We start from the raw sequence: 25,357 nt of genomic DNA on the forward strand, positions 1-25,357 counted from the left end.
GTAAACATTCAGCTGTGATAAGCTTCTTTTTTGGAACAAAGGCGTGAATGCAATTTATTTTATGTAGCTTTGCATAATAAAGTGGCATTTTAGATAATTCATTGAAAGGGCAGATAGCAATTCTCTTCAGACTTCATTAAACCGTTCTTTTCATGTTAAATTAATGTGTCAAGTATATTTGGAATAAACAAAGTGAAATATTCCCTTTTGTTTCGGAGAAAGATAGAAAATGGGTTGCAATGATTTTATCAATTAGTTTCATATGGCAAATCCGTTGATGGCCTTATTCAGTTCAGTCCAGTGGGGCTTCCCTTTACAGTAAAAGCCATTCTGTCTAGTGCTGTTTTCCATGATAAAAAGGGGTCACAGCCCACCCAGTTGTTGTTTGTCAAACTGATGGAGCTTTAGAAAAGTTTTTCTGAGTAGTTGATTGCTTTAATCTTTGTTAGGGTTGAGAGAAAACTCTTCGTTTCACTTCTCCTTGTATTCATTTTGACGTGAATTTTGCTGGCTCTCATTGTAGATTGTAGATTTTGTAAATCTGTTTTATTGTATATACATCTTGGGTTGGATCATATCCCTTTATCCACTGGTTGTAAGAGAGAGGAAGAGCCCCTTTTGGTCCCCAAAGGTTCATATTGAAAATCTAGGACAAGACTGCAGTGAGGGGGGAAATCTGGTGAAGTTACCCTTTTTTCCCTCTTGCACAAATGGGAAAATTGTTGGGATTCAACTCATTGCATAGTTATAATATGCTCTGTGTCTGTTTGTCTGTGTCTCTAAATGCTGACTTGTTAATGCACACAAAAATTAAAATCTGTGAACATTGTACAGGGAAAAAAATCAGTAGAAGGAAACAAAAAAAACACCCCTCATACAGAAAATGAATCAACATTTTGAGTCATGCAATGAAGAAACAATGTGAAAATGAAGATTTTTGGGGTGAAACAGCAAATTTGAAATCATGGTTTTTCAACCTGCCAGAGCAAGGTTGTTAACAATGGGGCATAAGAACATAAGACAAGCCATGATGGATCAGGCCAATGGCCCATCCAGTCCAACACTCTGTGTCACACAGTGGCCAAAAAACCCAGGTGCCATCAGGAGGTCCATCAGTGGGGCCAGGACACTAGAAGTCCTCACACTGTTGTAGCTTCCAAGCACCAAGAATACAGAGCATCACTTGCCCCAGACAGAGAGCCCTGTAAGCTCCAGGAGGATTGGCTACATAAGGGGTGTGTGGCCTAATATGCAAAGGAGTTCCTGCTACCAAAAAAGCCCTGCTTATAACTGTAGAGCTTCAAGAGGCCAAAGGGCAGAGAGGCTGTTCTGGCAGACAAGAAGAGAATGACAGTCTTCCAGGAGTGGACTAGGCAGATAATAAAACCTGTGAGCACAAGGAAGAAGCTCTGTTTGGTTCAAGACAATTTTACACAGCTAGAAGGAAGAAGTCATCCACCTTGACTTCAGGTATTAGATATGAGCCCAGTGCAAGGAACCCCGGGAGACATTGTGTGTGTGTGTTGGGGGTGGGGGGAAGTCCTGATAATTAGTGCCACACTGACACTGCAACATCACTTCTGGCATGAACTTGGAAGTGATAACCAGTGTGTCAGGGCGATACTCTAGGATTCACCTGAAACTCTCTTGCTGTAGTGGGAGACCTGGCTGCCCTAGCATATTGAAACCAATGTCAGGGATGATTTCTAAATGCTTGGAACCCAAAGAATTATATCACCACTTCTTATTGCAATTTGCAGTGACATGTAAGAGTCAGGGATTAGAGGACTTGCATTTATCGTCTTTTCCGGTTTGGTGTAGTGGTTAAGTGTGCGGACTCTTATCTGGGAGAACCGGGTTTGATTCCCCACTTCTCCACTTGCAGCTGCTGGAATAGCCTTGAGTCAGCCATAGCTCTGGCAGAGCTGTCCTTGAAAAGGCAGCTTTTGGGAGAGCTCTCTCAGCTCCCCCTACCTCACAGGGTGTCTGTTGTGGGGAAGGAAGATAAAGGAGATTGTGAACTGTTCTGAGACTCTGAGATTTGGAGTGGAGGGTGGGATATAAATCCAATATCATCATCATCATCATCATCTGAGATGTTTTAATAATTTATTGTGATTTTAAGAACATAACAGGAGCCATGTTGGATCAGGCCAACGGCCCATCCAGTCCAACACTCTGTATCACACAGTGGCCAATAATTTATATATATTATATAAATAAATTATATAAATTTATTGTAATAATGTAATTTTATATTGTTTTAATTGATGTTAGCCGTTCTGAGCCCATCAGCGGAGGGAGGGATGCAAATATGATAAAATCATGGCTATTTTTGTAGCAGAAACTCCTTTGCATATTCGGCCACACTCCCCTGATGTAGCCAATGCTCCAAGAGTTCACAGTAGGCCCTGTAAGAAGAGCCCTGAAAGCTCTTGGAAGATTGGCTTCATCAGGAGGTGTAGCCTAATATGCAAAGGAGTTCCTGCTACAAAAAAACCCTGGATAAAATAAATCAATAAATCATCATCATCATTTATCCCTGCTCAGTCTGTTGTGTTTGCAAAGGAAGTGTTAGACTTTTATTTTCCTATCAGACTTCTTTTCATTTTCATGCTGTCAGTCTGATTGTTGTGACCCATGTTATACCCCCGTTTGGTCCACACATACCAGGAGCAGAAAAGGTAGGAGGTAGCAGTTAAAACCTACTTCTCTAGAGTACTGAAGAAAGTGTGTTGGTCCCTTGGGTAGCAAGTGAGAAAGAAGAGGGAGATGCTCACACATTCTTAAGCTTTTAAGCAGCAATGCAGCAAAGAGAGCCTGAGCTCAAAACTTTCCTGCATTTTGCAGGGAGTTGATCCAGATGACCCTGGAGGTCTGTCACGAGCAGGGAACCAGGGAGAGCTTCTACAGGCTGCCACCGCTCTGGCATGGGTCTGTCTTGGGACAAGGTCCCTTCCAACTCTGTAATTCTATGATTCTCATCTAAGAAGCATCCCCTCTTCAAAGGAAGAGGATTTTGTAAGGGTTTTTTTTTTTTTTTAAGTGCAACTGTACACAAGATATGCAGTTTCAGGGGGAAACAAGCTGCTTCCAAATTCATGTTATACAATTCATGTTATACAATCATGCATTAGGCTGAAGGAGCTGGTATGTTTAGGCTGGAGAGCAGGTGACTGAGAGGTGATACCATCACCATCTTCAAATATTGGAAGGGCTATCATATAGAGGATGGTGCAGAGTTGTTTTATGTGAACCCAGCAGTTCGGACCAGAACCAACTGTTTGAAATTCAGTCAAAAGAGTTTTTGACTAAACATTAGGAAGAACTTCTGGACAGTTTAAACTGTCCCTCATTTGTCAGGGATCCTGGAGGGCTTTTTGAAAAATATTTTTGCCATCTTCTGGGCACGGAGCAAGTGTCACTGGGTGTGGTAGGGGAGGTATTTGTGAATTTCCTGCATTGTGCAAGGGGTTGGACTAAATGACCCTGGAGGTCCCTTCCAGCTCTATGATTTTCAGGTGGAACAAACCCTTAAAAATTGGTTTGATGGAATCTAACAGACATGTTTTGGACCTTGTTGGTCTTCTGTGAATGTATTGTAAAGATTGGGTTCCAGTGATAAATAAGCCTCCAAACTGAAGAAAGATGGATGAAACGTCGGTATCTAGAACAGACGTCTTTGGAAGGGCTTCCTTCCTAAATACAGGAATATTGTTACTCCGTTGTGATTGGAAGACTGTTTGAACTGTCTTCTGTGAATATCTTTTTGCTACATGCTCTTGTTTATTTGAAGTTCTATGTGCAAGCTTGGTCAGAACACCACTGACTTCTACATTACACTGTCTGGTTGTTATGGTGTCTCTTAACGTTTTTTTATTTACACAGCTGTATGCTAAGATCTTATAGTTTGCTATCTTGTGGGCATGGAGCAAGTGTCACTGGGTGTGTTGGGGGAGGTATTTGTGATTTTCCTGCATTGTGCAGGGGGTTGGACTAGATGGCCCTGGAGGTCCCTTCCAACTCTATGATTCTATTATGCTAGATGACCCTGGAGGTCCCTTCCGACTCAATGATTCTCAGGTGGAGCAAACCCCTAAAAATTGGTTTGATGGTGGCAGTGACCCAGAGAAATAAAGAAGGGGGGGGGGGGATCGGGAGTGGTGAAAGAGCAGCTTGGCTGGGCTGGAGACCCAGGCTGGCTAAATATCCACACTGGGCAGAAATGAGTTCTTGTGAGCCCTGTTTCCCCACAGAGGGATCATACCACTGCAAAAATAGCTCTTGCACTGGTGAACGTGAAAAGGACCAAGAAAGACCACGGAGCAGGAGAAAGGTGGAAATTCTAAGTGATAAAAGGAACATATCTAATAATCTTTACTGTCAAGTTAGTGGCCTTAGAGAAGAGGCGTAAATCTTTTTAAGGCTTATGCTTGCCAAGATGACCAACCCCGGGGCTTTCGTGCAGTGACAAGATGGAATATTAATTGCAGATGTGAGTTAGAATCGCACTCAAGCTCATTAGAACGTTCCGCTGATGTCGACAAAGGTCATTATTTTGAAGCAAGAGAAGGTCAAAGGGAGAGAACGTCGATGATGGCAAGCAAGTCCTAATAAATGAAGAGTTAATGGTCACCATCCCGCGCCAATGTTTTTTAATGGAAGAAATCCCCACGCTGGTTTTTTTTTGCGCAACTGACAAGATAAGCGCCTCATTTCCATGAGTGTTTGAAGCTGGGGTTGCATGTCTGAAAGGAATTATTTGCATTATTGCATGCACCATTTTGAGGGTCATTGCCCATAAATTTGTTTCAAACACTCTCGTTGGGAAGTGAGCATTATTTGCTTAACTATCAGCTTCCATTTGGCTCTGCAAGGCGAGAACGATTTGCTACTATTGCCCATCACTATGTAATCAGTTTCTACTGCTATCATCAATTTATTATTTCTTGGAAATGAACCAGTGTGGCTGAATGTAATGAAAGCACGCTTATTTCAAAAAAGGCTTGTTTGCTATTTCCACCCCCCCTTATATAGAGCTTTACAAAAAAAAGAGAAAGACCTCTAATGTACATTTGTAGAATGTAGCACTCCCGTGACATTCAGTCTGATTATTCCATTGTGTAAGTATCAGCTTCAGCATATGGAGCTCCAGGGCTGTTTTTGTAGCAGGAACTCCTTTGCATAATAGACCACACACCCCTGATGTAGCCAATTCTCCAAGAGCTTACAGGACTGTTATTACCAGGCTTACTGTAAGCTCTTGGAGGATTGGCTACATCAGGGGTGTGTAGGGTTGCCAAGCCCCCCGCAACCTCCGGCCATTGTACTATAGTCTTTCCCTCCCAAATTGCTAGACCGTCCAGAAAAACCATTGAATTTTCCCAGAAACACCTGGAGCGGCCAGAATGTGGCATCGCCAGTGCGATGACGTCACTTCCAGGTGACATCGTTGCACTGGTGACGTATGGGAGGATCCCCCCGCCAGCTGAATGTGGACTGGTGGGTTGGGAACCTCCAGGGCAGAAGAACCCCCGCCCAGCCCAGGGGCTTGGCAGCCCTAGGGGTGTGTGGCCTAATATGCAAAGGAGTTCCTGCTACAAAAAAAGCCCTGTGGAGTTCTGAACAACCTAGAGCTCCCTGCTCTTCTTTAAGTTGTGGAAGAACTCATACTCCACATGGGCAGGAATCTTCCATGCAGGAGGGAATGCTTATGCAGAAATGTGTGTAATTAATCATAGGATCGCAGAGTTGGAAGGGTCCATGCAGGCCATCTAGTCCAACCCCCCTGCTCAATGCAGGATCAGCCTAGAGCATCCCTGACAAGGGTTTGTCCAGTCTTTGCTTAAAGACTGCTGGTGAGGGAAAGTTCACCACATCCCTGGGTAAAGACAGGTTGCTTACCTGTAACTGTAGATCTTCGAGTGGTCATCTGTGCATTCACACTCATGGGATAGTGCGCCTGCGCCGATCCCCGAATCGGTATCTGCAAAAGCCCGGGATTTTTTCGCGCTCGGCGCCACCAGGCATGCGCAGGCGACCCACTGCGCATGCCCACCGGCGCCCGCGCGGCAATCCCGCCAGTTCCTCCCTGACCGCTGAAAGCCCCTCTCTGGAGAGAGAGAGACCGTCAGCAGCGGGGAAGGAGGGCGGGTAGTGTGAATGCACAGATGACCACTCGAAGATCTACAGTTACAGGTAAGCAACCTGTCTATCTTCTTCGTGGTCTCTGTGCTTCACACTCATGGGAGATTAGCAAGCAAAGCATACCTGGAGGCGGGAAGACGGTCAGCCTGAAGACACAGCCTGTAGCACCGCAGCTCCCAACCGAGTCCTCTGCTGAGCATGCACGTCCAGCGCGTAGTGCTTCATGAAGGCATGCGGAGAAGACCAGGTAGCCGCCTTGCAGACATCAGAAAGGGACACACCTTTCAGGAATGCCACCGACGTGGCCATCGCCCTAGTGGAGTGTCCACGCACAGGTCCAGGTAACGGCTTTTTAGCCAACAGATAACAAAGTTTGATCGTCTCAGTAAGCCACTTGGAAAGTCTTTGAGACGAAATCTTGGACCCTAACTTGGGGGCAGAGTAGGAGACAAAAAGCTGGTTATCCTTACGAAAACCCCTTGAACGGTTTAAATAAAATAGGAGGGCACGCTTAACATCCAGTGCATGTAGCCTCCGTTCCTCGTCCGAGGAAGGACTAGGGTAAAAAGTGGGTAACCAAACTTCTAAGTTAAGGTGAAACTGGGAAACCACTTTCGGGAGAAAAGTAATGTCCGGGGCCAAAGAAACTCCGGCCTCCCTAAAGGCAAGGTATGGGTAGTCACACCGCATCGCTGTGAGCTCCCCCGCACGACGTGCTGACGTGATGGCAACTAAAAATGCAGTCTTCCAGGACAAGAGCTGCAGGGAACATGTTGCCATGGGTTCAAAGGGACGGCGAGTTAACTTGTCCAAAACCAAAGTCAGGTCCCACAACTGTGGAGGGGATCTAGAGGGGGGATGAAGCCGGAACAGGCCCTTTAAAAATCTTTTGGAATGCGGGTGTGCAAAAACAGAGTAACCCTCGACCGAAACATGGAAGGCAGAAATAGCTGCCAAATAAACCTTGATGGAGGAAAAAACTAACCCCTCATCGATCAAAGACAAAAGAAACTCAAAAATTGCCGGGAGTCCAACCGAGTTGGGTGGCACAAGAGAGTCAGTCATGAAGTCACTGAACTTCTTCCACTTTCTCTCATAAGAGGCACGGGTGGAAGGTTTCCTGCTACTCTGGAGCACCTGCTGAACCCTGGTGGAAAAGTCTAGTGGTCGATGAACCACGCTGTCAGCTTCAGGTGCGGCACGTTGTGATGGAGCACGTGTCCGCCCTGGGCCGACAACAGGTCCGGTTCCGCCGGGAACTGGTAAAAGATCCCCTTCGACTGCTGGAGCAGAATCGGGAACCAGCTCTGACGGGGCCACCACGGGGTCACCAGAATGCATCGTGGTCTCTCCTGCACTAACTTGTGGACCACTCTCGTCAGCAGAGGTAAGGGTGGGAACATGTACAGGAACCAACCCTCCCACTGAAAAAGGAGTCCGTCTCCCAGGGAAGTCGGGTCCGCACCCCCCCTGGCACAGAACAAGGGGCACTTCTTGTTCCACGCTGTGGCGAAAACATCTAGCTGCGGATAGCCCCAAAGTTGGAATACTGGTTCCAGGAACTTCCACTGCAGTTCCCATTCGTGTGGGGATGCTGCACCCCTGCTGAGAGAGTCCGCCTGTACGTTGAGGACCCCAGGCAGATGCGTAGCCTTCACAAAAATGTCCCACTGGAGGCACTCCCTCCAGAGATCTAATGCCAGTGAGCATAGCCTGCGAGACACTGTCCCTCCCTGCCTGTTTATATAACACATGGCAGTGGTGTTGTCCGTCAGTAATGCCACGGTCTTCCCCGCTAACAGAGGGCGGAAGGATCGAAGGGCAAAGTGGACCGCCAGCAGTTCCAGGTAATTTATGTGGTACTGGCCGAGTTTTAGTGGCCACTTGCCCCCCACACATAAGTCCTCCAGATGAGCTCCCCACCCCCACATGGAAGCATCGGTGGCGATGGTCACGGAAGGGGTTGGTAGATGAAAGGGAGCCCCTTGGCAGATGTTGCTCTCCGACCCCCACCATTGCAGGGATTGAAGAGCCTCGGATGGGATGGTGAACCTCTTCCGAGGTGAGTCTCTGAGGGGGCGAAAATGGCGCAAGAACCATAGCTGTAGGCCCCTCATGTGCAGCCTTGCAAAGCGCAGCACGCTCGTCGTCGCAGCCATCAGTCCCAGCATCCGCTGGATCTGTTGTGCTGTGCCCCATTGTCGCCTTTGGAGAAGCTGTACCAGAGTCATGATGTCCCTTGCTCTCTGAGCGGGAAGAAACGCTCTGTGCTGATCCGTGTCCAACAGAGCCCCTATGAATTGAACTGTCTTTGACGGGGTGAGATGAGACTTCTCCACGTTGACCTGCAACCCCAGGGTGCCGAGAAGACGCAGAGTAATGGCGATGTGAGAAGTTAAACTCTCCCTCGACTTCGCTACAAGAAGCCAGTCGTCGATGTACGGAAAAACAACGACTCCCTGAAGGCGAAGATGAGCAGCCACCACACTCATCAGCTTCGTGAACACCCGAGGAGCAGTAGACAGTCCAAACGGCAGGGCCCTGAATTGGAAGTGACGAGCACCCACTGCAAATCGTAGGAAACGCCTGAACGCGGGATGGATGCTGACATGAAAGTAAGCATCCCTGAGGTCCAGGGTCGCCATCCAATCCCCCTGATTGATGAGGGGCAGGATCGTTTGCAGTGTAGCCATTCTGAACTTCTGGTATAGAATGAATTTGTTCAGACCCCGCAAGTCCATGATAGGCCGTAGACCCCCGTCCCTTTTGGGAACCAGAAAGTAGCGGGAGTAGAAACCTCCCACCCTGGTCTCCGGTGGAACAACCTCTATGGCTTGTTTCTGTAGGAGGTTGCTCACCTCCGCCAGCAGAGGTGGGGAAGGGGGAGTGGTAACTACCACGGACTGGTTTGGGGTCTGGATAAACTCTATCTTGTAGCCCTCTTGAATAATGGACAGAGCCCACCTGTCTGTGGAGATCAACTCCCAGGCAGGCAGGAAAGGGCGTAGGCGAATGGAATGGTCGACAGTGGGGGCGATGACGCGTGCTTGCGGGAAGTCAAACCCCCTGCTTCTGTGGCCGAGCCCCCTTAGATTTATTAGAAGGCTGGCCCCCATAACGGTTTCTGCCGTTGCCGGAGTAGGGTGGCCGTTCAGGTTGCTGCGAGCGAGGACGCCACTGCTCAGGGGAGAACTTCTGATAGGGCTTCTTGGTCCAAGGTTTGGACCATTGTTTTGACTTCGGAGACTTGGAGGAAGGTTGGACCCCCAAGTTTCTGGATGTCTTGACACTCTTGTCAAACTCTTGCAGCGCCGTGTCGGTCGTAGTGCTGAAGAGCCCGTCACCCTCGAAGGGTAAGTCCTCGATAAAGGTCTTGGTGTCTTGGTGCAGTGCCGTCGACCTGAGCCAGGAGTGTCGCCTGATGCAAACTGCCGATGTAATGGCTTTGGCTGAGGCTTCCACCATATGTTTCGCTGCAGCCAGTTGCTGTCTGGCTACAGCGAGACCTTCCTTTTGCAATTTCATTGCCGCCGTCTTCTTGTCCTCACTTAGTGAAGAGAGGAAGGGGGAAAGCTGTTCCCACACGGCATACTGGTACCTAGCCATGCAGGCTGCATAGTTAGATACCTTGATGCCGAGTGCCCCCGCTGAATAGACCTTGCGGCCCATCCCGTCGATTTTCCTACCCTCCTTGTCCGGTGGGGAGGAGTGCACCTTCCTTGCCTTCGAGGAGGAGGAGACCACCACAGAATTCGGACGTGGGTGGGTGAACAGAAATTCAGCACCTGCCTCCTGAACCCTGTACATATGGTCCAGGCGTTTGGAGGAAACGGGTGTCGAGGAAGGCTTCTTCCAAGATTCTTTGATGGCCTGAAGAATCACCTTGGTGACTGGAAGGGCCACCGCAGTGGACGTGTTCCTCTGCATTATATCGAACACGTTGTCATCCACTACGGGTTCCGGTTGGGTCACAGGCAGTCTGAGGGTGGAAGCGATGCGCCTCACGAGGTCGCCATAGGATTTTAGGTCTTCCGACGGCGAGATCGGAAGATCCTCCGCCGTGTTGGAACCAGGTGAGGGTTCCAGATCAGGGATCTCACTGTCCGACTCCGATGACGAGGAGTCACGCTGAGTGGAATGCTCGGAGAGCCTCGGTGTCGACGCTCGCGGTTGAAGTTGTACCGACGATAGTCTTGGAGGAGCTTCGACCGGGACTAGCTGTCGATCCGGGGGGACCGACGCCGACGCCTTTCGGGAGTGATGCGAGACCCTCGACATCGCAGAAAACTCCGAAGCTTGCTCCCAGTCTTGGTAGTCCTCCGGGTACCACCGACAGGATTCGTATCTGGAGTAGGGAGGCTGCCACCGCCGTTGCTCCCATGGTGGTATTGGGAAGCGTTGCGGGGTGTAGGATAGGTCCCGTCTGGGTCGGGGCTTGAAGGGCGGGTCTACGACCGGTGCCGAAGCGTCTACCCCCGACGTCGATCCGCTGCTCGACCGACGCCGTGAGCCTGAGGATGAAGACCGTTGGGTGAGGTCAATTTCCGGCTCCTGCTCCGACGCCGACAGGCGTTGTTGGGCTGTTGGGCTCCTGCGCGGAGAGACCCGAATCGATTTCGGCGGTTTTGCCGACGTCGATGCGCCTTCCGACGGAGAAGGAGTGCGGGGTCGCTTGCGCTTCTCCTTCGATTTCGCCTTTTTCGGAGCTCGGGTCCCCGAGTCCTCTCGGCGTTTTGTAGCGGGCGCATCCACCGAACCCTCGTGGGGACGCTTCGTGGAGCCACGCTCTTCCGGCAATTCCAAAGTCAGAATCGGAGCAGCATCGGCCGATGCAAGCTCCTGTGCCGGGGTGTCGGTCGACTTCGGTGCCGAAACCTCCATCGGTCGATGAGGTCGAAGCGCCGATTCGGTGAGCGCTGCCGATAATCGAGCTGCACGGTTCTTCCTGGTCTGTTTCGAGAACCGAAGGCAGTGCGGGCACGACTCAACTCTGTGCGCCTCCCCCAAACACAGCAGGCACAGGGAATGTCCGTCGGGAGGGGCAATCTTCCTCCCACAAGCCCGGCAGCGCTTAAAAAACCCCCAGCGACTTTCCATAAGCGGTCGCGCGGGAAAAATTTTTCCTTCTGCTCAGAAACGCCTGAGAGAAAGGGGGGTAAAAACGGAAACGGACCACCCCAAAGGGCGATCCGCCGGACAACAAAGAAAACGCTTCTTCTTCTTTTTTTTTTTTTTTACTAACTATCACTAACTAACACTAATAACTAGCTAACTAACTATTTACAAGACCAAACGGGCTGGAACGAGAGAAAAAATCGCTCTCACCGACCGGAGAATCAGAAAGGGAACCTCTCTAGCGCAGCGGTCAGAAAGGAACTGGCGGGATTGCCGCGCGGGCGCCGGTGGGCATGCGCAGTGGGTCGCCTGCGCATGCCTGGTGGCGCCGAGCGCGAAAAAATCCCGGGCTTTTGCAGATACCGATTCGGGGATCGGCGCAGGCGCACTATCCCATGAGTGTGAAGCACAGAGACCACGAAGAAGATCTGACCACCTCCCTAGGTAGCTGATTCCACAGCTGAACAACTCTTATTGTAAAAGAGTTTTTCCTAATATCCAGCCAGTGCAATCCCGCCCTTAATTTAAACCCAGCATTGTGCGTCCTCTCCTCTTCTGCCAACAGGAACAGCTCCATGCCCTCTTCTAAGTGACAGCCCTTCAAATACTTCAGGAGAGCTATTACCGCAGAGATCACACCCCAAAGGAACAACAACCCATTGCCTGAAGGCAGAGATACCCAGAATGTGCACCAGAACCATCTACATATGCCATGTGATAAGAAAAAAATCAATAAGCTCGTAGAACGTAGCCATATAGAGGGAGTTATCCATTGCATTTCTGCCTGAGTCAGTGCTTGTGAAGTTCTTCTCCTCCTCCTCCTTTCCTTTTTAGCTGCAGTCAACATGCTGCACTTCCCAGAGCACTCTCGGTCCTAATCAGGCCATTTGGCTTTCCTCCCTTTCCCTTTTGATCAGTTTCCAGAGTTATTTTTTCTGCATACACGGGCCATCTCTGAATACATAGAGAAACCTCTCTGTTTTCCATGGTTTTCCCTACAGTGCTGCTTCCTTGAACACAATGGGAGACATCTACTTTGTTGTTAGGAGGAGGGAAGCTTGGAAGAGGAGAACTCCGTGCTGAATGTGGAGCTGTTCCTACTTCTCTTCCACCTGGAACTAACCCACCCTTGCTCTTTTGTAGAGAGAGAGGAAGAAAACGCCTATTTTTCAAAATGGGTGTAAAAGTTTATGTCCTTGCGGCAGACTGACTAAGCATTAGTGGATCCCAGGGGACGTGGCATTGGTTATTGTAGATGGCTGTAAATAATTTATACCAGCTGATATTCTTCCATTTTCCCTTAATGGAGCACTATTTTTCCTGACACTTGACACTTGAAGATGTTACAAGAAGCACTCCAGGGTCAGCACTGATATACTGAGTAGGGACACCTTTCTGCTCAACTGCTTGGTATGGTTTTATCAAGGAAACCAATGGCATTCTGGGGAAAGAGATAATTGCCTTGGGGTGCTATATCTGTGTAGTTGGACATGGACCTCTGGTCCATACCTGGTCTATTAATGCAGTGAAAAGAAGGGAAAACAAAATGGCAAGAGATCTGCATCGACACACTGGAATGGACTTCGACTGCAGGAGGAGTGGAGGAGGAGGAGGATTGGATTTATACCCCCTCCCTTCACTTGGAATCCCAGAGCAGCTTCTCCTTCCTCTTTACTTTTCCTTCCCCACAGCAGACACCCTGTGAAATAGGTGGGGCTGAGAGAGCTCTTTTGAGAACAGATCTGAAGAAGAAGATGATGATGATATCGGATTTATAACCCGCCTTATACTCTGAATTTCAGAGCAGTCACAATCTCCTTTACCCTCCCAACACAACAGACACCCTGTGAGGCGGGTGGGGCTGAGAGAGCTCTTACAGCAGCTGCCCTGGGTGTACCCTAACACAAGATCATGGGGACACCACACAGAAAATAACAAAAGTGGAAAGAAAACTGAGGGCTGACCTCCTCCCCTCACACTCTGCAAAAATACGCAACAGACAACTTGGGTTGCCTAGCAATCTGTGATGCTGTGGTTACCTAGATCATAAGAGAGAGAAGCCATGTTGGATCAGACCAATGGCCCATCCAGTCCAACACTCTATATCACACAGTGGCCCAAACACGGGTGCAGTCTGGAGATCCATCAGTGGGTCCAGAACTCCAGAAACCCTCCCACTGTGGACGCCCCTAAGCATTAAGGTTACAGAGCATCACTGCCCCGGACATAGGGCGATTCCCCACTAGCCTCGCCGTGGTCTTGCACTCCTTTTTCCTGCGGTGCTTCTGCCCGATTTTGCACACGCTGCCTCGGAGCTGCGACTTGCCCCGCCTCTTTCCCAAGCTCTCTCTGTGGCTTCAACATTTTGTTTTCAGAGAATCCTACAGCCCCAGAGAGAACTTGGGAAAGAGGCGGGGCAAATTGCAGCTCTGAGGCAGCGTGTGCAAAATCGGGCAGAAGCACCATGGCAAACAGGACTGCAGGACCGCAACAAGGCTACTGGGGAACTGGCAGTACTCCATCTAGACTAATAGCTTTGAGGGAGCTCTGCTCCATATGTTTTTCCAATCACCTTTTGATTGGAAGCTTCGTCTCGGCTTGCAGCTACCACTTCCTGGAGCAGGGAATTCCATGTGTTAATTACTCTTTCGGTTTCAGAAGCCCAAGATGCTGCATATACACACACACACACACACACATATATAGGGATCATTTAAGGGAATCAAAAAAGATGGATGGGCAAGAATGAGGGAACCAGTGGGTTGGGTTGGGAAGAGGAGATGGAGAACTGGGTGAGTCGGGGTTGGGGAAGAAAAGCGGGTGGATGGAGAAGGGGGGAAAGAAGCAGCACAAGATAGGAGGAAGTGCAGTGTGCGATGGGATGAAGTAAAGCAATAAATAAGGTTAATCTTCTCCTCTGCCATTTTCACATTAGATGATATCCCTTCAAGCTGATATTGGTCCCACTAAGGGAAAAAAAGACAGCCAACCTTACTGGATCTGTATTCCTCCCCCCCCCCCCCAAGGTAAATAGTAGTTGGTGGGTTTGGTGGCTTCTATCAGAAAAAGGTCCTGGAGGGAAAGGGTTAACCCTCCTTATTTTTATCAGAAAAAGTCCGGGGGGGGGGAGAGTTAAACCAGGGCTTTTTATGCAGAAAAGGCCTAGCAGGAATTCATTTGCATATTAGGCCACATCCCTGATCTCACCATCATTTCACACAGGGCTTTTTTGTAGAAAAAGTCCATCAGGAGCTGATTTGCATTTTAGGTCACACCCCCTGACACCAAGCCAGCCGGAACTGCATTCCTGTGCATTCCTGTTCCGAAAAAGTCCTGGGTCAAACACTCCTGATTTATGTCAGAAAAAGGTCTTAGAGGGAAAGGATTAAATCCTCCGGATTTCTCTCAGGAAAAAAAAATGCTCTGGTGGGAAAAGATTAAACCCTTCTGCATTCTATCAGGAAAAGGTCCTGGAGGGAAAGGGTTAAACCTTCCTAGCTGCTATCAGAAAAATGTTCCCACTGCATTGGACCCTGTCCCAACAAGAGAGACTATGTTGCTGCTTTTTAATGTTAAAAATGCATACCAAATTAATTGGGGGGGGGGTGTCCAGTCACACATCTTCTGCATAACATACAGTTGATCTCTGTGGGGATGTGAAACTACAATATAGTGTTAAATGGTCTGTGTGTGTGTGTGTGTGTGACAGAGAGAGAGAGAGTGAGAGAGAGAGAGAGAGAGATTTGCAATCTGTAGCAGGATCCAATAGGCATACCACCAGGAACGGAGAAAGATAAATAATTACAGAGCATTTTCCTTTGCAACAGCCAATGAGAAAGCCGCGCTGCTCTCTTAGGTACACTCATTACAGCGCGGTGTACATTAAAAAGCAATATGGATTGCATTACAATGTAAAAGGGGACCCATTATGCAGTAAATCAAAACCAAATGCTGAAACAGATTCGTCACGCCACGGAAGGAAGCAAATGATAAGGAGCAAAGACTCTATTATTTTAACAGAACGTCCGATATTTAATTTCCTCGTGCGGTTCTTTGCCCCCTCCGCAGCTATATTGTAATGAACTACCAGCTCTCTTCCAGCTCCATGGCGTCAGCAGCCTGGGGTATCTTCTAGCATAAGACACCTAGCAAGCTATCTTGTTCCTTCAGCACTGGAACTATGAACCAAACTCAATAGGAGCTGCCTTTAAAGGTAGTTCAGAAATATCCACTGGCTCAGAATTTGGTGGCTCTATAGCAGAGCACCTACTTTGTTTGTGGGTTCAATCCCTGGCATCTCCAGTGAAAATGTTTTGTTAGCAAGTGGCATGAAAGACCTCTGTCTGAAGCTCTGGAGAACAACCGCATATCAGGGTAGACAATCCTGACTTTGATGGACCAATGGGAGGACTCAGTCTAAGGCTAATGAAGTGTGGCCACCAGCAAGGCTTTTTTTTTGTAGCAGGAGCTCCTTTGCATATTAGGCCACCCCCCCCCCCCCGATGTAGACAATCCTCCTGGAGCTTACAGAAGGCCCTGTACTAAGAGCCCTGTAAACTCTTGGAGGATTGGCTACATCAGGGGTGTGTGGCCTAATATGCAAAGGAGTTCCTGTTGCAAAAAAAGCCCTGGCCACCAGAATTCTCACAAATCCACAGGCAGATCTTTCTACAAACCAGAAAAAACTGCGGAGTCTGCAGAAAAATCTGAATTTTGTAAAGGAAATCACCCCAAATAACAGAAGCAGCACCTGTAATTGTAGTTTATGTATTTATTTTATTCCACTCAGGGGTGGAATTCTAGCAGGAGCTCCTTTGCATATTGGGCCACACACCCCTGATGTAGCCAATCCTCCAAGAGCTTACAAAAAAGAGCCATGTAAACTCTTGGAGGATTGGCTACATCAGAGGTGTGTGGCCTAATATGCAAAGGAGCTCCTGCTAGAATTCCACCCCTGATTCCACTTATACCCCATCCTATCTCACAAGTGAGCTCAGGGCAGCTCACAACATAAAATAAAACAATAAAATAAAAATTCATCAAAACACCACAAACACGTCTATTAAAATCCCAAAGGCAGCATAGCAATTCTAACTCCAGTGACTGCTTCCCATGTCAGGGAGGACACATCCTTCTCAAGCCAAAATCAACTGGTACTTGGCATCAGAACTGCCCTAGGTGAGTTGAGCAGGGAAGGCCAGTGCCATTTGGATGCCCACTACCTCAGCCAAAAGCCTGGTTGAACAGGTCTGTTTTACAGAAGAGAAGAAAAGAGTGCCCTCTCAGTGGCCATTCTGAGGATTATTAGGCAACCGCAGCACTGTTGGGAGCCTTCAAGCCTTGGTTCAGTCAGTAAAAGGCAGCGGCGGGGGGGGGGGGAGGCTTTTGGGCTGTTCTGCCTGATCTATTTAACAGGATTGTTCTGAGGATATTGTTCTGAGGAAATAGGAGAAAATGAAATAAATAAATCATAAATACAGCTGAAGGTGAGGGGGGGGGGGGGAGAAGGAGAGAAAGAAAAAGGGGAAAGTTACCAGGAGGAGGGACAGAGGAAACACTGGAGAAAGTGAGGTGCTCCCTGCAAGTCTGTATGGGCTCGGCTTAATGGAACTGGGCCTGGAATGGTGGTTTTTCCCAGGTGGTGACTGCAAGGGAGAGGGAAGGAGGAAAACTGAAGGAAGAGGGGGTAGATAAAGGAAAAAAACGGAAAGGCTAGGGAGGCTTTCGGGGAAGGGAAAGAGAAAATAGGGGGGAAGGAAAAATGAGATGCCTCCCACAAGTCCTTGTGAACCCTCTGCTTGTTACTCCTATTTTGAAGCAACTATACTAAGTGACTCCCAGTTTGTTTCTGGGGATTGAGTGCAGGAGAGGACCATTAAAACCCCAAATGGCTCAGGTCTAGTGCACCTGAAGAACTATGTCCACCCACATGAAACTGCCTGTTCCTAAGATGGCCAGGCAGGAGCTTGGATGGTGGGAACACGGGGGTGTGACTGTTGGTTGATGATGTGACATCGCTTTTGGGACAACCCCAAACTGATGTCACACCTCTCTGGCCAAAACTCTATGGTAAGAACCCTGGAAGTGGCACCAATCCTCTCTAGGATTCACCTAAATCTAGAGAGTTTCAGCCAATTCCTAGAGCGGCAAGTTGTCACTTCCAGGTTTTCTGAGAAGTGTTATCATGCCATTGGCTGATAGTCATTTTTAAATTTTGTTTTCTCCTGGTGCTCTATGCGATATTGGGAAACTCCAGCTGGGGGCAGAGGATTCTTTACCCCCCTCTGAAGGCTGACAACCCCACCTGTACCTGTTCTTTGAGGTCAGTCAAAGGATGCTGTATTGCAGGAACATCCCATTTCAAAGACACATCTGGTAGGAAGAAGAAGAAGACTGCAGATTTATACCCTGCCCTTCTCTCTGAATCAGAGACTCAGAGCAGCTTACAATCTCCTATATCTTCTCCCCCTATAACAGACACCCTGTGAGGTGGGTGGGGCTGAGAGGGCTCTCACAGCAGCTGCCCTTTCAAGGACAACTCCTGTGAGAGCTATGACTGACCCAAGGCCATTCCAGCAGCTGCAAGTGGAGGAGTGGGGAATCAAACCTGGTTCTCCCAGATAAGGGTCCGCACACTTAACCACTACACCAAACTGGCTACACTACACTACACCAAACATGCAAAGACCTTCTCAACAGCTGTCCCTGTTTGCAACCATGAATGTACATTCTATGGATTTCACTGGGATTTATTTCCATACGATGAGACTATGACTGAATGATGGGTGCCAAAAAAATGCAATTATTGTAGTTAATAGGATTCCCCTGGAGTAAATGAATTGAAGCAGGCAGACTGCTTCAAAGAACAATGTACATTTTGGAACATCCTTTTTATCTCACAACCAATTTACCAGCTCGAACGTCTTGAAATACTGCTGGGAGAGCCACAATTTAAAGCTCATGAAAATTAAAAAATATTAGCATTGATTTAAAATGGGATGCCTTTTTCTCCCCATTTTTGGTTGTGTTTTCCCCTTAAAAAAGAAGTAATAAAACCCATTACGACCCATAATAAAAGAAACCCTACTTGGAATGTTGGATGAGCACATTAAAACGTGCTATGATTCCTTTTATTTATTCAGTACGTTTGTTCAATAAAACAAACCACCTTCTTTAATTAAACACATTTTATATTTTCATTGCTGTTGCATAAAAGTTGAAAGACACAACGGGGAATGCATTACGGAGCCATTACACACTTCCCGGGTGATTGAAACCACTTAGTGGATCTCGTACGTCATAATGCACAGGAGAAAAGTGATATGGTGATGATTATTAATAACAGGAGCACCAGCCAGAGTAACACTAGTTTAGCTGCAAGCAATAAGAGGAGCCTCCTGAGCAGCATTTTGTTTACCTGGAGAATCTGTGTTGCCTTCTTTTTTTTGGAGGGGGGGGGGGGGGCGGGATTTGCAGTAGCCAAAGAGGCTGATTTACCATGTTGTGGCTCTGAGTCTGAAAGCATCGGACAACTTGCCTTAAATAAATAAATTCAAGATCCAAAATGGTGCTTTGGTGGGCCATGGAGAAGTACATTAATTGGGCCAGGAAAAGCTCTTTGAGAGAGTTCAAAACCGACCCATGCAGGAGTCTGCCTGTTGCTTCTCTGCGTGAGTTACTGGTCTCACTTTATATCTATCTTTGGGTACTTTTAACATGCTTTTCTCCACTCAACGTTGAACCAGAGTGGCTCACAGAAATTCACCAGCAAACCATCAGATTTGACTCATACGCAAAATTCAATATAAGTTGCCAAACAACAAATATAGCTTTCATCAAAAAAAACTAATCCACTGTGGAAACAGCATCTGATGGAAACAGCATCTGTCCAATCAGGCACTGCCATGCTGCCTTCTAATCAGCATCCACTGGTTGGGTGTGAATTCAATGAAGTCTATTATGATTGGACAGCTTATTCCTAAAAAATAAAAAGTCCTTTCCTACATCTTCAACACAGGCCAGTTCCATTGCATCCAGTGACATTTGACACTGTGGTTCCACAATTACTGGCCTCCAGGGTGGGTCTATGGGGAAGATCCAGAGTAGGCAATGCAGGAGCAGAATTTAGAAGATCAGGGAAAGAGGTTGGCAGAATGGGCTGGGAGGCGGGAAGAATCCGGCAGGATCTGGGATCTGTTCTTCAGAAGAGAAGAGTAAGAATCCAGTGACAACTTAAAAGTCTAACAAAATTTGTGGTAGGGTATGAGATGGGATCTGTTGTGTCTTATAGACCTCAGTACCTGATAAATTTATTTATTTATTTATATTTTGACTTATATCCCGCCCTTCCCACCGAAGTGGCTCAAGGCGGCTCACAACACATAAACTTACATAAGTTTATCTTAAAAACATTTACATAGTAAGGATTAAAACAATAAATTAATAAGACATAAGTCATAAAAACCAGCGGTCTGTTAAATGCATTCTAATTCCATCCAGAAATTCTCAGTGTCAGTTAGTTGTTGTAGGCCAGCCGGAAGAGGACTGTTTTACAGGCCCTGCGGAACTGCCCTAGGTCCCGCAGGGCCCTCACCTCTTCCGGCAGCTGGTTCCACCAGTAAGGCGCCGTTACCGAGAAGGCCCGATCCCTGGTGGATTTAAGATGGGCCTCCTTTGGCCCGGGGATTACTAGCAGATTTTGTGAGCCCGATCGTAGTACTCTCTGGGGAACGTGTAGGGAGAGACGGTCCCTAAGGTAGGCAGGTCCTAGGCCATATAGGGCTTTAAAGGTAATGACCAACACCTTGTACCGGACTCGGAATGTTATTGGCAGCCAGTGCAGATCCCGAAGCCCCGACCGAATGTGCTCCCATCTTGGGAGCCCTAGTAACAGCCGGGCAGCGGCATTCTGCACTAACTGCAGTTTCAGTGGCCTAGGACCTAGCTGTGTCAGTTTGTCTTATAAATGAATGAATAGGCGAACATTTGGCCACTCAGAAAGTAGACTGTGGGTGCAAACAATACATCAAAAACTGATTTAGAATATTTTCATCCCTCTTTGTCACCACTCTGGAAAGCTCAAAGCAGTTTACAAAATGAAAATAAATAAATAAAAACCATATGCAGCCCAACAGTCTCTCTCTCTCTCTCTCCCACCCGCCCCATACATATTAAGGAGACAATGGCCCTGTTCACACAGCGTGTTGAGTCCGTGTTAAACTGACCCGGTTATGTTCCAAATATCTTTGTTCCGGATATTATCGATCACACTGCCATACTGCAGTTTGAATCACTCCGTGGTGAAACCATCTTTTGATGTCCACATGACGGCACCATGCAGTTCTTTTTTTTTTTGTTCCCCCCACTAAAAATGTGCATAAGTGCACAATGTGCGTAAGCACAGTATGCGCACATGCGCATAGGTCAGAAAACATGATATGGTTATGCGCATATTGCTAAGTAGTAAAAAAAATGACAACTGTAAACCGGATGTCTGAGGCTCTTTTTGCTCTGGGACAGCCTTCAGACATTTGGAAGTTGGATAATATCGCAGCAGAACTATCCAGGCAAAGAACACAAGGTGAAACCGGACAACTCAAACTATACCACAAAGGAGCAGGCAACAAAATAATCTGGTTTGGAGAAGGATTGGGGGGGGGGGGCAACAACAATTGACTACCAGGAGGCAGATGTTGCTGTCTGATCAGCCACTTTTAATCTAGTAGGAAACAGCAGTGACAACTGATTAAACTGTGTGTCTGAACAGGCCCATTGAGGGTGCGGTCACACGTACCATTAAAAGCGTGTGTGTAGCACTCAAATCTGAACTGCTGAATATTGATTCGATGCAGGGCAGTTCAGACGAGCATCCAAGAATGCGATTCATTCTGTTTTGCGCGATCAGACATCCAATACTATCACGCTCATTTCTTGGAGCATGCGTAATCAGATGGCGCTTTCTGGGAGGGAAGGGGGTCCATTGAACATGCGCCCAACTGTTTGGAGCTGGGAAATCAAAACTTTCTTCAGAGGCAGGGGGGAAGGGCGAAAGTTTCCAGAATTAACGTTGCCGATCCAAACCACGGAACTGCCAGGAATTATTTTCCTAGAAATTGGCAGTGACAATGATATCTTGAAATCCTCCACATTGAAAAAAAAGAATTTTTTCCTGTTCTGAATAGTGGGATAACGTTTCCCCCTCCCCCCCTCTGATCCTGTGTTGATTGGAGAAGCAGAAGCGTCACCTCAGATTCCTGGATGATCCGGCAAAGCGCATGTCTGCTGGGGCTTTTTTTTTTTTTTTTTTAAAGGTGAGAGGCAGTATTGTGCGTGAGCTGTCCAAGCAACAAAAAGCCGATCTTGTGCCGCTGTTTTGAAAAAGGACCGGACTTTATGTGCTGTCAAATTAACGCGGCACTGATCTGCAGCAAATCGGAATGACCCCGGATGACGCTCGATTGCCAGATGTGGATGTCTGAACGAACACATTTAATCTGTCAGCCAGACGGAGCTGTGTCGTCACTAATGGTACGTGTGACTGCACGCTGAGTCACAAGAACCAGGGCTTTTTTGGAGCAGGAACGCACAGGAACACAGAAGGAACATATAGGAACGCAGATCCGGCTGGCTTGGTACCAGGGGGTGTGGCCTAATATGCACATGAATTCCTGCTGTGCTTTTCCTACAAAAAAACCCCTGTGTGAAACAATGGTGATGTCAGAGGGTGTGGCCTAATACGCAACTGAGTTCCTGCTGGGCTTTTTCTACCAAAACAAAAAGCCCTGACAAGAACAATACAAACTAGCAGGATTGCCAGCTTCCTGGTAGGACCTAGAATTGTCCCAGAGTTACTACTGATCTCCAGACCAGAGAGAGAAGTTCCCCTTGGAGAAAATGGCAGCTTTGGAGGCTGGACTCCATGACGTCACATCTCTGCAGCTGCTAGCTGACTTCCCCAGGCTCTGCCACCAAATAGCCAGGAATTTTTGCAACCTCAGCTTGGCAACATTGCAAGCTTGTGGCACACAGCTGGGACTAGCTGGGCCTTCTACTGGCTGCCACCACTCTGGTAAGGGTCTGTATGGAAGGCCCAGAGCACTCAGCCACCCTTGTCTTCCTTATTAAGAAATACCTCTTAACTGTGACCAAGGAGATGTGAGGACCCAAGGAGTATAACAACAATTGTTTATTTACAGTGCTCAAATAATAAGTGGGTAAAACAGTGAACTATATATGCAGTGAGGTTGGTGCAAATAAACAAATAGCCCTGATGCATTTATCTATACAGTCCCTACTCTAATAACCAGCACTTACCCCCCTTGGGTAAGGGAATCTTTCCCCTACTGCAAGCTCTCTAGGCTACAGCCTCCCTCCAGCTCAGCCTTCCAGGAAAAGAACACACCCTGCCTGGGCTTGGCCCTTTTATGTCTCCTCCCAGGCCCCACCACTCTCTGGGCCAGTTTCCCTCTGAAACCTTGCCACCCAATCAGAGGGACAGGAGGGATCCTGGGAAATGTAGTCTTTCCCCAGTAACTCCTAGGCAGGCTTCCCTGGGGCCTGCAGGCCTCACTAGGCCCAGGATCATGGCAGCCGGCGGTGGTCGCACTGGCACAGCTCATTCAGGGCTGCTGGCTCAGAGCCAAGGGCCAAGATGGAGCCCTTGCCCACGTTTGGAGAGAAAGGGTTAACCCCCTTAGTCAGTAACCCCAATCCCAATCACCCTGCCCTCTTGCTTTTAAATGAAAAGGCATAGCAAGAATTCAGACTATCATCATAATAATCAAAGCACTGAAAAGCTCGAAGGGGTCTAAAGACCATCCATGGGTGCCAGCTTCCAGATGGCACTATAACACGAGAGCCACCACAAAAGGTTAATGTGAGTGTGCGTGCGCATATGCCCCTGGAAGTCATGTCAACCTCTGGGGACTGACTCCTATTGGAGGATATTCAGAGAGATGGCTGAATAAAGCCTGCCCTTGCCCTCCTGACTGCTGTTATTCTAAGGAGGTCTCCCATCCAAGTAGGGTTGCCAAGTCCAATTCCAGAAATATCTGGGGACTTTGGGGGTGGAGCCAGGAGACACTGGGGTGGAGCTAGGAGCAAGGGTGTGACAAGCACAATTGAACTCCAAAGGGAGTTCTGTCCATCACAATTAAAGGGACCTCACAACTTTTTAAATGCCTTCCTTCCTTCCCTCCAACCTCCCCTTCTCGGATTTCACCTCAGAGGCAGAGCGGGCAATGCCGCTGCGCTGCTGCCGCCTCTTCTTTGCTTCACCGTAGCTGCTCCTCCGCGATGGGCTCAGGCGTCGCCCGCTCCGCTCTGCCTCTGAGGTGAAATCAGAGAAGGGGAGGGTGGAGGCAGGCCAGGAGCGTGGCGAGCCGTGAGTCCGGGTCCTAGAAGGACCCAGATTCGCGGCTCGCCACGCTCCTGGCCTGCCTCCACCCTCCCCTTCTCTGATTTTACCTCAGAGGCTGAGCGGGTGATGCTGCTGCGCTGCTGCCGCCTCTCCTCCGCTTCACCTTAGCTGCTCCTCCGAGATGGGCTCAGGCTGAGCCCATCTCGGAGGAGCAGCTACGGTGAGCGGAGAAGAGGCGGCAGTCGCGCAGCGGCGTCGCCCGCTCCGAGACGGGGCGGCTCGCCACGCTCCTTGGCGCTGTTTCCCCCCTCCCCCCGCTTCCATTTTTTTGGGGAGCGGGGGAAGAGGCTGGAAATTCTGGGGTCCCCCGCCAGGGCGGGAGGGTTGGGAAGCCTACATCCAAGTAATTGCCACCCTGCTTAGTTTTTGAGATCTGAAGACGTTGGGCTTGCCTGGGCTATTCAGGTCACTTGCGTCAGGGCTTCCAATAGGGACATGAAGTGGCTTACAAGATTGTGCTAATCTCCTCCATTTTGTCCTCACAACAATCACCTCATAATGTATAGCTGGATCCAAGGTTGGTCGCACCGTAAAGACCAAGACGAATGTGAGTGTATAAGCTTTTGAGAGCCAAAGTTCCCTCCATCAGTATCTGACAAGGGGTGGTTTGACTTTCAAACACTTGTACCCTGAAAACCTTGGTGGTTTCGAGGGTGTAACTGGACTTGAATCTAGGACCAATTCCCGCTAGCCTTACCTAGCTCTCACTCTCCTCTTCTCAGCGGGGCTTCTGTCAGATTTCGCACAAGCTGCCCCAAGGCTGCAACTTGATCTGCCTCTTTCACACTGCAAACAAGATGGTCTAAAAACCAGTTTCTGTTTGCCACGCGAAAAAGGCAAAACTAGTTGCAGCCCCAGGGCAGATAGTGTGAAATCCAAAGGAAGCCCTGCAGAGAAGAAGAGCATGAGAGTGGCATAAGGCTAGTGGGAAATGAGTCTAACTGTTCGTCTCTAGATCAACATGGCTACTGTCTCTGAACCTGTAACGTATGCTAGGCTGAGGGAGCTTCTGTAGCGTTGTGCAGATTGAATCCTGACTCTCTTTTCTGATTGTTAGAAGTCTCTGCTAGATAGTTTAGTTTAGTTTATTCGATTTATATCCCACCCTCCCCACCAAAGCAGGCTCGGGGTGGCTCACACTTCGTAATAATAAGAATGTCAATATAAAAATGTTAAGCTAAAAAGTAACAATCAGGTGCTATCACAATACAATTAAGTAAATAAATAGGCGGCATTCAGATAATCTTAATAGGCACCCTTCATATCTAGAAGCCTTGACAACAGCATAACAGGTTTGGTGGTGGTAAAACCATTCCATCTAGTTCCAGTTAACAGTTAGCAGTCAAACACAGGATGGAATAGTGTGGTCTTGCAGGCCTTGCAGAACTGGGGCAAGGTCCCACAAGGCTATGACTTCTTCCGGAATTTGATTCCACCAATAAGGGGCAGCAACAGAGAAGGCTCTTACATGTGTTGTTTTAAGTCTTGCCTCCCTCGTCTTGGGGATTGATAACAGATTTTGAGTTCCTGATCTAAGTACCTTCTGGAGAACGTATGGGGAAAGGCGGCCCTTAAGGTAGACAGGTCCCATAGATACAAATCAGCTGATTCTCTCTCTTTTTCAGTCTCCCTTTCCCCTCTGATTTCCATGAACTCTAAGCCGGACAATTGCCTCGA

The sequence above is a fragment of the Heteronotia binoei genome, chromosome 14, assembly GCF_032191835.1.
Source record: "Heteronotia binoei isolate CCM8104 ecotype False Entrance Well chromosome 14, APGP_CSIRO_Hbin_v1, whole genome shotgun sequence".
Taxonomy (NCBI): Eukaryota; Metazoa; Chordata; class Lepidosauria; order Squamata; family Gekkonidae; genus Heteronotia; species Heteronotia binoei.